This window comes from Bison bison, unplaced genomic scaffold (assembly GCF_000754665.1).
Source record: "Bison bison bison isolate TAMUID 2011002044 unplaced genomic scaffold, Bison_UMD1.0 scf7180017864389, whole genome shotgun sequence".
Classification (NCBI taxonomy): domain Eukaryota; kingdom Metazoa; phylum Chordata; class Mammalia; order Artiodactyla; family Bovidae; genus Bison; species Bison bison.
Window position 1 is genome coordinate 8,902,087 of NW_011494961.1, and position 12,019 is coordinate 8,914,105.

General features: G+C 41.3%; 1 pseudogene; it reads left to right on the forward strand.

Moving 5' to 3' along the window:
* The window catches only part of LOC105002094, a 27,199-nt pseudogene extending 17,231 nt beyond the window's left edge, over positions 1 to 9,968 (forward strand).
* The last annotated feature ends 2,051 nt before the right edge of the window (positions 9,969 to 12,019 follow it).

A 12,019-nucleotide genomic window follows, 5' to 3' on the forward strand; every position in this document is an offset into this window, starting at 1 on the left:
AAGTGAAAGTGAAGTCGCTCAGTCGTGTCCGACTCTAGCGACCCCACAGACTGCAGCCTACCAGGCTCCTCCATCCATGGGATTTTCCAGGCAAGAGTACTGGAGTGGGGTGCCATTAATATATATTATGTTTATATAAAATAAGGTGATAATAGTTGATATATAATATAAATAATTCATATTTAAGAAATAAACACTGAAGGAAGAAAACAAAAGTATTTCCCATACACCAACAGCTAGTATAGTGGTTCTTCAGCAGCATTTCTAGTACTTAGGGTGACAGATTTTTCTGTATACTATCTATATGGAAAAACATTTGACATTTGAGATGCCAGACTACTGATATTATTTCTTTTCTTCACTGAATTGACTGTTAGTAATGCCCTGGTGGCTCAGCTGGTAAAGAATCCGCCTGCAGTGCAGACCTGGGTTTGATCCCTGGGTTGGGAAGATGCTCTGGAGAAGGGAACACCCACCCACTCCAGTATTCTGGCCTGGAGAACTGCATGGACTGTAAAGAGTCAGGCATGACTGAGCAATTTCCACTTTCACACTTTCAATGTATAAGCATTAAATTTGCTCTAGTGTTCATACTTTTTGAGTTTAGTTTCATGCATGATACACCAAAATTACCTGTGTGTATATACTCAGAAAGCAAATAATACGGGAAAAATGAAAATTTCAATCAATCATGCACTAGCTAATAGCAAATCCTCAATTATAACCCTTACAGCAGAGCTATCTTTGAATGAAGTGGGAGCTCAGTACATATTTGCTCCCTTTTTTCTTTTGTTGCAATTTGTTAAAGGCTCTCATATATCAAATGTAGGTAAACTATGAGGGCATCTGTCTAACTTAGTGTACATATATCATGTTAGAGTGATTTTTTATTTGATACATAAAAGATAGAAATGGATGTCCTTATTCTGGACTGGAAAATCATTATTCTGCTAGGAATTCTTCATATAGTCTCCAGTTAATCTAGTAAATTATCAGCTCACTTTATATCTTCTAGTTCTTCCAAATTGTGTCTCATTTTCCAAAACTTTATATAATAGAAGGCTATAGCCTAGGCAGGATGGAGAAGGCAATGGCAACCCACTCCAGTACTCTTGCCTGGAAAATCCCATGGACCGAGGAGCCGGGTAGGCTGCAGTCCATGGGGTCACTAAGAGTCAGGCACGACTGAGCGACTTCACTTTCAATTTTCACTTTCATGCATTGGAGGAGGAAATGGCAACCCACTCCGGTGTTCTTGCCTGGAGAATCCCAGGGACGGGGGAGCCTGGTGGGCTGCCGTCTATTGGGTCGCACAGAGTCAGACACGACTGAAGTAACTTAACTTATAGCCTAGGCAGGATGCTATCTGCCTCACTCTCAGCAGCCTTTCTGCTTTGTTGACCTTCCTCTACACCTTCCAGCATAAATACGTTTTTCTCCAAGTCTTCCTGATCATGGAGTACAGCTTGGAAAAAATAGACAAAGCTCATTGGCTCTAAAACTACTTAATGATTTCCAACATTAGCTCAGTTTTACTCCCTGGATAACTTCCTCACCAACTGATCCCAAAGATTATTTCAAACTTCTATTACTTTAATCAGGCTTTATCTCTGTAGGTGTATGCCCCTTATCTCTATCAGAGAAAATAACAACAGCAGCTGCCACTTAATGAGCGCTCACTGCCAAGTGCTTTACAACACAGCTACACAGTAGATCTTTTATTCCCTTTCTGTAGGTGAGGACAACCTCAGAGAGGAAAAGAAACATACTTGAGGACACACAGCTCATCAGATTGCATGATTCGTGCCTTACTATCTTTTTCTTTGTTCTTTCTTTTATCATCTTTTAAAGTATAATATTTTACATGTACAAAAGTACATAATGTATCAGTTCAGTTCAGTCGCTCAGTCATGTCAGACTCTTGGCAACCCCATGGACTGCAGCATACCAGGCCTCCTTGTCCATTGCCAACTCCCGGAGCTCACTCAAACTCATGTCCGTTGAGTCGGTGATGCCATTCAACCATCTCATCCTCTGTCATCCCCTTCTCCTCCTGCCCCCAATCTTTCCCAGCATCAGGGTCTTTTCAAATTAATCAGCTCTTCGCCTTAGGTGGCCAAAGTATACAATATACATATGTATACCTAATCGTTAAAGGTACGTAATAAAATGGATGTCCACGAGCTCATCATCTAGTTTGGGGACTAGCACATCATCAGTACTGTTGCATCTACCTATGTGTTCTTCCCTTCCCCACCCTCAGGCCTCTCCCACTACTCACAAACGCTACCACTGTTTCCAGTTTTCTACTTACTTTTTCCTTGCTATTTTTAAACATTTTATTTAAAAATAATTTAAAACACAGAGAAGATTAAAGAATATTGCCAGACATTTCTGCATACCCTTCACTAAACTCAACAGTCATCATTTACCACATTTGTTTTCTCATTTTGTGTCTCTGTGCACATGGTTATTGTTGTCATTTCCGAACCATTTGAGAATAAGTTAGTAGATATTATACCTTTTTGCCTCTAAATACTTGGGTATATATTTTCTAAAACAAGGACATCCAGTTATCAAAACTGGAAAATTTAACACTGATGCATTGCTATGTTTAACCTATAGCCCATTTTCAACTTTCACCAGTTATTCTAATAAATATCCTTTGTAGCCATCCTGGGCTACCCTGGTGCTTCAGTGATAAAGAATCTGCCTGCCAATGCAGGAGATGTTGGGAAGATCCCCTGGAGAAGGAAATGGCCACCCTCTCCAGTATTCTTGCTTGGGGAATCCCGTGGACAGAGGATCCTGACGGTGGTGGTTTAGTTGTTAATTTGTGTCTGACTTTTGCGACCCCATGGACTGTAGCCTGCCAGGCTCCTCTGTCCATGGGATTCTCCAGGCAAGAATACTGGAGTGGATGGCCATTTCCTTCTCCAGGGGATCTTCCCAACCCAGGAATCAAACCCAGGTCTCCTGCATTGCAGGCAGATTCTTTACCAACTGAGCTACAATTCACTGGTAGGCTACAATCCTCGTGGTCACAAAAAAGTCGGACACGACTTCGTGACTAAACAACAACAAGCCACTCTGCTGTTAGCAAAAGAGGAGTCTTTGGGGTCTGACTGCTCATCACTCAAAAGCAATAAACAGGCCAAGTTGGTGGAAAGGAAAAATTGCTTTATTTCAGATGCCAGCAACTGGGGAGGATGGTGGCGAACATCTGTCCAAAGACTAACTCTCCCCCGCCCTGCCCCCTGGGGCAAGAGATGCTTAGACCAAAGAGCGGGGAGGGCTACATGCAGAAACAGCACAGTCAGCTCTGACAGTCATCTTCCAACTGGTCATCAGTGGTCTGACCAGCGTCACCTCGACTGTTTCAGGTACAGTTAATCTTCAGTTCCAGGGTCCATTTGTTCCCATTTCTTTGAGGCCGATTCTCAGAATTGTGGCAGCTTCTGTCGTGGATATAGTCTGGTCATCAAATAGTTAACTTCTTCCACTCGGTGTTTTGGTATCTATGACAGCTCACAGGATATGGCTCAGAATATTATCTACAGTCCTTGGGAAAGAGCTAAAGGTTCCTGACTATGCTTAATGACTACGTGATTATTCTTTGGTCTCCTTTGACTGTTTAAAAGACACTCCTTGGAAGGAAAGTTATGACCAACCTAGATAGCATATTGAAAAGCAGAGACATTACTTTGCCAACAAAGGTCCATCTAGTCAAGGCTATGGTTTTTCCAGTGGTCATGTATGGATGTGAGAGTTGGACTGTGAAGAAAGCTGAGTGCCAAAGAATTGATGCTTTTGAAGTGTGGTGTTGGAGAAGACTCTTGAGAGTCCCTTGGACTGCAAGGAGATCCAACCAGTCCATTGTGAAGGAGATCAGCCCTGGGATTTCTTTGGAAGGAATGATGCTAAGGCTGAAACTCCAGTACTTTGGCCACCTTATTCGAAGAGTTGAGTCATTGGAAAAGACTCAGATGCTGGGAGGGATTGGGGGCAGAAGGAAAAGGGGACGACAGAGGATGAGATGGCTGGATGGCATCACCAACTCAATGGACGTGAGTTTGAGTGAACTCCGGGAGTTGGTGATGGACAGGGAGGCCTGGCGTGCTGTGGGTCGCAAGGAGTCGGACACTACTGAGTGACTGAACTGAACTGACTGTTTCCCTTTTTTTCCTGTGTTTCTCATTTCTCTGATTAAACTTATTCTTTGACTAGTTTTCCACAGACAAAAGGCACGCAGAGGACACGGGGTGGGGGGCAAGGACCATAGGGTTCTGCTCCGTTTCACTACTCCACCCCCAAGCCCATCCCCCCACCATAGGATCTAGTCCAGGATCCCCCCAGTCCAGGATCACATATTGTACTTAGCGGAATTATCTCTTCAGTCTCACTTCCCCAGTCAGTCTTTGTGTTTTTTGACCCTGACATACTCAAACAGTTCAGGTCGATTATTTTGTAGACTCTCCATCAATGTGGTGTTTCTTCGTGATTTTCTTCACAGAATGTTTCTTCACAATTAGACTTAGTTAATAACTTTTTTAGCAGGAATATTATGAGTGAGGTTGTGTCCTTTTCCACATAACGCTCAGGAAGCATACTGTGTCATTATTCTCTATTTTTGGTAATGTCAACTTTGATTACTTGGTTATGGTGATACCTTCCAGGTTTACCATCTCTAAAAGCACTATTTCCCCCTTTGTAATTAATAAGTGATTTGTAGAGAGATACTTTGAGACTGTGTAGCTATCTTATTAATCAAATTTCAACCTAATAGCTTTGACATCCATTGACACTTTTGTCTGAATCAATTTTTACTGTCAGTTCAGTTCAGTCACTCAGTCGTATCCGACTCTTTGCTACCCCATGGACTGCAGCACACCAGGCCTCCCTGTCCATCACCAACTCCCAGAGTTTACTCAAACTCATGTCCGTTGAGTCGGTGATGCCATCCAACCATTTCATCCTCTGTCATCCCCTTCTACTGCCTTCAATCTTTCCCAGCATCAGGGTCTATTCTAATGAGTCAGTTCTTCACATCAGGTGGCCAAAGTATTGGAGTTTCAGCTTCAGCATCAGTCCTTCCAATGAATATTCAGGAGAGATTTCCTTTAGTATGGACTGGTTGGATCTCCTTGCAGTCCAAGGGATTCTCTAGAGTCTTTTCCAACACCACAGCTCAAAAGCATCAGTTCTTTGGCGCTCAGCTTTCTTTATAGTCCAACTCTCACATCCATACATGATTACTGGAAAAACCATAGCTTTGACTAGACTGACCTTTGTTGGTCTAGTAATGTCTCTGCATTTTAATATGCTGTCAAGGTTGGTCATAACTTTTCTTCCAAGGAGCAAGCATCTTTTAATTTCATGGCTGCAGTCACCATCTGCAGTGATTTTAGAGCCCAAAGAAAAAAAGTCTGTCACTGTTTCCACTGTTTCCCCATCTATTTCCCATGAAGCGATGGGACCAGATGCCATGATCTTCATTTTCTGAATGTTGAGCTTTAAGCCAACTTTTTCACCCTTCTCTTTTACTTTCATCAAGAGGCTCTTTAGTTCTTCTTCACTTTCTGCCATAAGGGTGGTGTCATCTACATATCTGAGGTTATTGAGATTTCTCCCAGCAATCCTGATTCCAGCTTGCAGTTCATCCAGCCCAGCATTTCTCATGATGTACTCTGCATATAAGTTAAATAAGCAGGGTGACAATGTACAGCCTTGACGTACTCCTTTTCCTATTTGCAACCAGTCTGTTGTTCCATGTCCAGTTCTAACTGTTGCTTCCTAACCTGAATACAGATTTCTCAAGAGGCAGGTCAGGTGGTCAGGTATTCTCATCTCTTTAAGAATTTTCCAGAGTTTGTTGTGGTCCACACAGTCAAAGGCTTTGGCATAGTCAATAAAGCAGAAGTAGATGTTTTTCTGGAACTCTCTTGCTTTTTCGATGATCCAACAGACGTTGGCAATTTGATCTCTGGTTCCTCTGCCTTTTCTGTAATAGTTGCTAAATGGTCATTTGCTATCTCTTCATTCCTTCTACACGAGATTCCTCTAAAAGGGAGAATTTTTCCTTCTTCCCTGTTTATTTATTACCAAAAGAAACTCACCTATTTATTTACTCTCAGTTCTCAGTTCATCACTGATCAGCATTGTCACCTCTGTCACGTACCAGGTTTCCATATATTCTTGGGTCTTTTGGGCTCTCCCTTTTGTTCAGTGACCTTTTTTCCTTCTCTGTATCAAAACAACATTATCTCAATTACTATGGTCTCACCATTAGTTTCAATTGTTTCAGTGTCTGTTTCACCAAGTTTCTCCTTCAATAAAAATTGAAAAGTGCCTTGGGTTTTCTTCCTTTTCCATATAAATATCAGAGTCAGCTGTAATGTTTCACAAAACCTCTCTTGATATTTTGATCAAGATTATGTTAATTCTGCACATCAACTGGGGGAGAATCACTTTAAAAAATTCAGCCTTTGTGTCCATGAATATATTTCTCCATTTACTTAGATCTTCTGAGTGTCTTTTAATAATGCTTAATATATATATTTTTTCTGTACAGACCTTGTACATCTTTTATTAAGTTTAATTTAGATGTCTATTTTTGAGCTATTTAAATACAATCTCTTTCTAAATTATGTTTTCTATGTGGAGATCAGTCCTGGGTGTTCACTGGAAGGACTGGTGCTAAAGCTGAAACTCCAGCACTTTGGCCACCGCATGCGAAGAGTTGACTCATTGGAAAAGACTCTGATGCTTGGAGGGATTGGGGGCAGGAGGAGAAGGGGATGAGATGGCTGGATGGCATCACCGACTCAATGGACATGGGTTTGGGTGAACTCCGGGAGTTGGTGATGGACACGGAGGCCTGGCGCGCTGCAGTTCATGGGGTCGCAAAGAGTCGGACACGACTGAGTGACTGAACTGAACTGAACTGATGTGTATATTGTTATAGAAGCGTTTTCTGAATACTTGTTAAATTTTACAGAAGTGCAGTTGAATCTTACATATTAATCTTATGGTATATTCTTATTACTTTTAATAAGCAAAGTTCTCCATTTTTTACATAGATTATCACATCCTTTGAGAAATAGTGTAGTCCTAGGTCTTCCGTTCCAGTCTTTTTGTCTTTGATTTCCTGTGTGTCTTTCAGCGTGAGGTTAATAAAATGGGTAGGAGACCCTGCCCAGTCCTGCTCTCCAAAACCCATCCTGGTCCCCGCTGTAGTCTGGCGCCATCTAGCGGCGCTTGTTCTCTCCAGTTTGTCCTGATGGGAAGGATTCAGGGTCTGCCGTTGACTTGAGGGCAGCTCCAGTGATTCCAGGAAATTGCCGGCTAGATGGCAAAAGTTTTGTTGGCCCAGTTTGGGAATATTGAGTTGGGAGGTCGCTGAGCTAGCAGGAGTCAAACTCCACCTGCCTTCTGGGTTTTGCGCTATTTTCCTGCCAGGCTCCTCCCTCTACCCGCTGTCATTTTCCATTCCCCAACCCCAGAATAAGAACGTCACTCTTCTTTTGTACCATCTGCAGGATTCGGTGGTGGTGAGGAACAAATCATCCGTTCTATCATCTCAGAATTCATCATATCCTGTGTGTATTTTCACAGGATTTTACTGTATTTATTTGTATATTTCACTCTGTCTTTCCAGTATAGTAAACTTCAAAAGGATTCTTATGTCTCATTCACAGTCATATTTTCATGAATAGAAAAGTTCCTAGCATGCAGACACCTGAGAACATTTATTAAATAAAATGAGCAAATGACACAGAAATCTTCCATTACATGATACATTTATTAGTTTTTTCCTGTAATTTTTGAATGAAGCACAAGCTTGAATAAAGATTGCTGGGAGAAATATCAATAATCTCAGATCCACAGATGATACCACCCTTATGGCAGAAAGTGAAGAGGAACTAAAGATCCTCTTGATGAAGGTAAAAGAGGAGAGTGAAAAAGCTGGCTTAAAACTCAACATTCAAAAAACTAAGATCATGGCATCTGGTCCCATCACTTCATGGCAAATAGATGGGGAAACAATGGAAATAGTCATAGACTTTATTTTGGGGGGCTCCAAAATCACTGCAGATGGTGACTGCAGCCATGAAATTAAAAGATGCTTACTCCTTGGAAGAAAAATTATAACAAACCTAGACAGTGTACTAAAAAGCAGAGCCATTACTTGGCTGAGAAAGGTCTGTTTAGTCAAAACTATGGTTTTTCCAGTAGGCATGTACAGAAGTGAGAGCTGGACAATAAAAAAGGCTGAGTGCTGAAGAATTGATGCCTTCAAACTATGGTGCTGGAGAAGACTCTTGAGAGTCCCTTGGATTGCAAGGAGATCCAACCAGTCCATTCTAAAGTAAATCAGTCCTGAATATTCATTGGAAGGACTGATGCTGAGGCTCCAATACTTTGGCCACCTGATGTGAAGAGCCAACTCATTGGAAAAGACCCTGATGGTAGGAAAGATAGAAGGCAGGAGAAGGAGATGACAGAGGATGAGATAGTTGGATGGTATCACTGATTCAATGGACATGAGTTTGAACAAACTCTGGAAAATCGTGAAGGACAGGGAAGCCTGGTGGCTGCAGTCCATGGGGTCACAAAGAATCAGATACAACTGAGCGACTGAACAACAACAGTTACTTAGAAAATTTGACGGTTTTTGCTCAGATGCATGCAAAATTAAAATCGCTGCAGCTTCTTGATGAACTCAGTCTTCCTTGATGATGTTTTTAGTTTTTGGTTTTGGCTTTTATAGTTTTGGTCATGAAGCCTATTTCAAGACAGTGCGCTCAGTGGTCCTGCCAATCTGTCTCTTGCTTCAGAGTGTTTGATGCAACAGACCCCGGGATGTCCCTTGCTCCAGCCTCTGACCACCTTCCAGCTTCTCTTCCAAGTGCAACTTTAGAACCAGCCACTCGGCCATCCTCGACCTCTGGGACCAGCCAACACCAATTTTTGAGCTTAGCTCCTTATTACCGATTAACCATGAACTCCAAGATTCCTCAGAATTATTCCACCAAGGTCGAGGCTGCCTTCAACTTCCTGGTCACCTTGCATTGGCCAGCCTCTTACACCTACCCCACGGGGCTTCTATTTCCACCACAACAGCATAACTCTGGAGGGCATGGGCCACAGTTTCAGGGAATTGGCTGAGAAGAATTAGGGTGCTGAGCCTCTCTTGAAAAGGAAAAACGAGGGCAGCGGCTGCACCTTTTTCCAGGATGTACAGAAGCCATCTCAAGTTGAGTGGGGTAAAACCCAGGACACTGTGGAAGCTGCATTCTCATGGAGAAGAAACTGAACCAGGCCCTCTTAGTATCTGCCCATGCAGACCCCCACCTCTGTGACTTCCTGGAGAGCCACTTCCTAGATGAGGAAGTGAAACTCACGGAGAAGATGGGCAATCTCCTGACTAACTTCCAATGGTGGACTGGTCCCCAGGCTGGGCTGGCTGAGTGTCTCTTCCAAAGGCTCACCATCCAGCATGACTAGTCGGAAGGAGCCTTGGAAGCCCAGCAGCCTTTGAGGAGGAGATGGTGATGGACAGGGAGGCCTGGCATGCTGCGATTCATGGGGTCGCAAAGAGTCGGACATGACTGAGCGACTGATCTGATCTGATCTGATCTGGTGTCAGGGCTTCCGCCTGAAGCCTCTCTCTGCAGGCACTAGGCCACTTTTTCACCACCCTGGAGCCCTCTTCCAAGCCTTGGACCGAATGGAAACAGTAAAGCTTTTTGCAGCAACAAAACAAAACAACCCTCCCCACCCCACCTACTCCCCCAAAACCAAAAAAAACCCCTCCTATTTAAATGCTAACATGCCATCAAGCTTTCTTCTGGTTACCATCTACCACATATGTCTTTTCACTTACTTTTACTTTCAGCCTTCATATGTCCTTATGCTTTATGTCCCTTTCTTCCAAACAGTATTTAGCTGGATTTTTAAAAACACAGTTGTACAGTCATTTAACTGGTAAATTTAATTCATTTATGTTATGATAATTATTGATGTATCTGAATTTATTTCTATATATGTTTAACCTGTTTAGTGCCTTAGTTTTTTTTTTTGATGATTGCATTTCTAAAAAATTCTTTTGCTTCTTTTTCAGATCAGGTTATTCATATTAGTCTTATTTTACCCACTCATCTTTAATTCTATTATAATTTTAAAAATTCTATTGTTTATTTCTGTAAACATTCTATACCCAATCTCCATTCTCCAGTCAAGTTGTAACAGTTATACTGCTGCTGCTAAGTTGCTTCAGTCGTGTCCAACTCTGTGCGACCCCACAGACGGCAGCCCACCAGGCTCCTCTGTCCATGGGATTTGCCAGGCAAGAGTACTGGAGTGGGGTGCCATTGCCTTCTCCGAACAGTTATACTAGTCACATTTAAATAGTGCTAACATAGCTGTTAAATAATTAGCTAAGCCCATATGTGCCAGATACTCTCTTTAAAAATTTTAATAAAGTATTTTAACTTAGTTTACCCAAAGTATTTTTTCAACCAAGTACTCTTTTAAGAACTTTACTTTCATTAGCTCATTTAAGTCTCATTCTACTGATTAACCCCATTTTATGGAATAGGAAACTGCAACAGAGAGAGAGGTCAAAAATTTTGGCCAAGGTCGCATAGGTAGGTAGATTTTTTAGCTGGGATTTGAATGCAAGTTTTTAACTATACTCACTGTGTGCTGTGCTGTGCTTAGTAGCTGCGTCGTGTCCAACTCTGCCAGCCCATGGACTGAAGCCTCCCAGGCTCCTCTGTCCATGAGGACTCTCCAGGCAAGAATACTGGAGTGGGTTGCCATGCCCTCCTCCATGGGATCCTCCCAACCCAGGGATCGAGGAGAAAAAAACCCCAGATCGCGTTTTTGGCAAAATAAAATGTTATTTTTGCTTTTTTGTTTTTTAATGCTAGTGATTTTCAACTCTCTCATATAGTAATTGGCTTTCTGTACATCTTCTTTAGTTCATTTTTCATATTCTTTGTCTATTTTTATCTTGGAGTCATAAATAATCTTTTGTATTTAAAACTCCTTGTCTTAACTACAATAAATGTATTTTTATTTAATAAATTTTTCATTTTACCAGAGATAATTTCTCAGTTAACATTTTAATTTCCTAAGGAAATTTAGAAGAGTTATATAATTCCCTTTTCAAAGAAACATATCTCTGCTCTCCTTCATCCGCACTATCAGGAAATTCTCAGGTATTATTTTACAGTCCCTGAGCTCAAATTTCCAAAGGAAAACATGAAGAAAGTAAAAAAAAAAATTTTTTTTCTTCTTTTATGTGTATTATGTAAAATATAATTTCTGAATCTCTATAAAAGTAAATAAAAATATATTAGATATATCAAAGAACTACATCTATTTAATATGCCATAAGCATAATACAATACAATGAATAAATAGACAATTTATATTTATGTTATTTTAAGGAAAAAAACAAAATTTTCAAAAAGGTGAAGATTAGTGATCATAAAAGATATAAAAAGAATACTCTGTTTTCAAGAATGAGCCACTACAGAGATCCTTTATGAAAAGATCCAAAGTCTTATTTGATTTTTAAAACAAACAGGCAAACAAAGAATCATGCAGTTCCATTTTGAGGCTCTCAACATTTGCCATGGTCAGAAACTGTCCTGGGAAAACAGCACAATATAGGAATGTTGCCATCTAGTGTTCACTTTTAGAATTGGCCCCACAAAATTAGTGTAATCTGGTCCCATCACTTCATGGGAAATAGATGGGGAAACAGTGGAAACAGTGTCAGACTTTATTTTGGGGGGCTCCAAAATCACTGCAGATGGTGATTGCAGCCATGAAATTAAAAGAAGCTTACTCCTTGGAAGGAAAGTTATGACCAACCTAGATAGCATATTGAAAAGCAGAGACACTACTTTGCCAACAAAGGTCTGTCTAGTCAAGGCTATGGTTTTTCCAGTGGTCATGTATGGATGTGAGAGTTGGACTGTGAAGAAGGCTGAGCGCTGAAGAATTG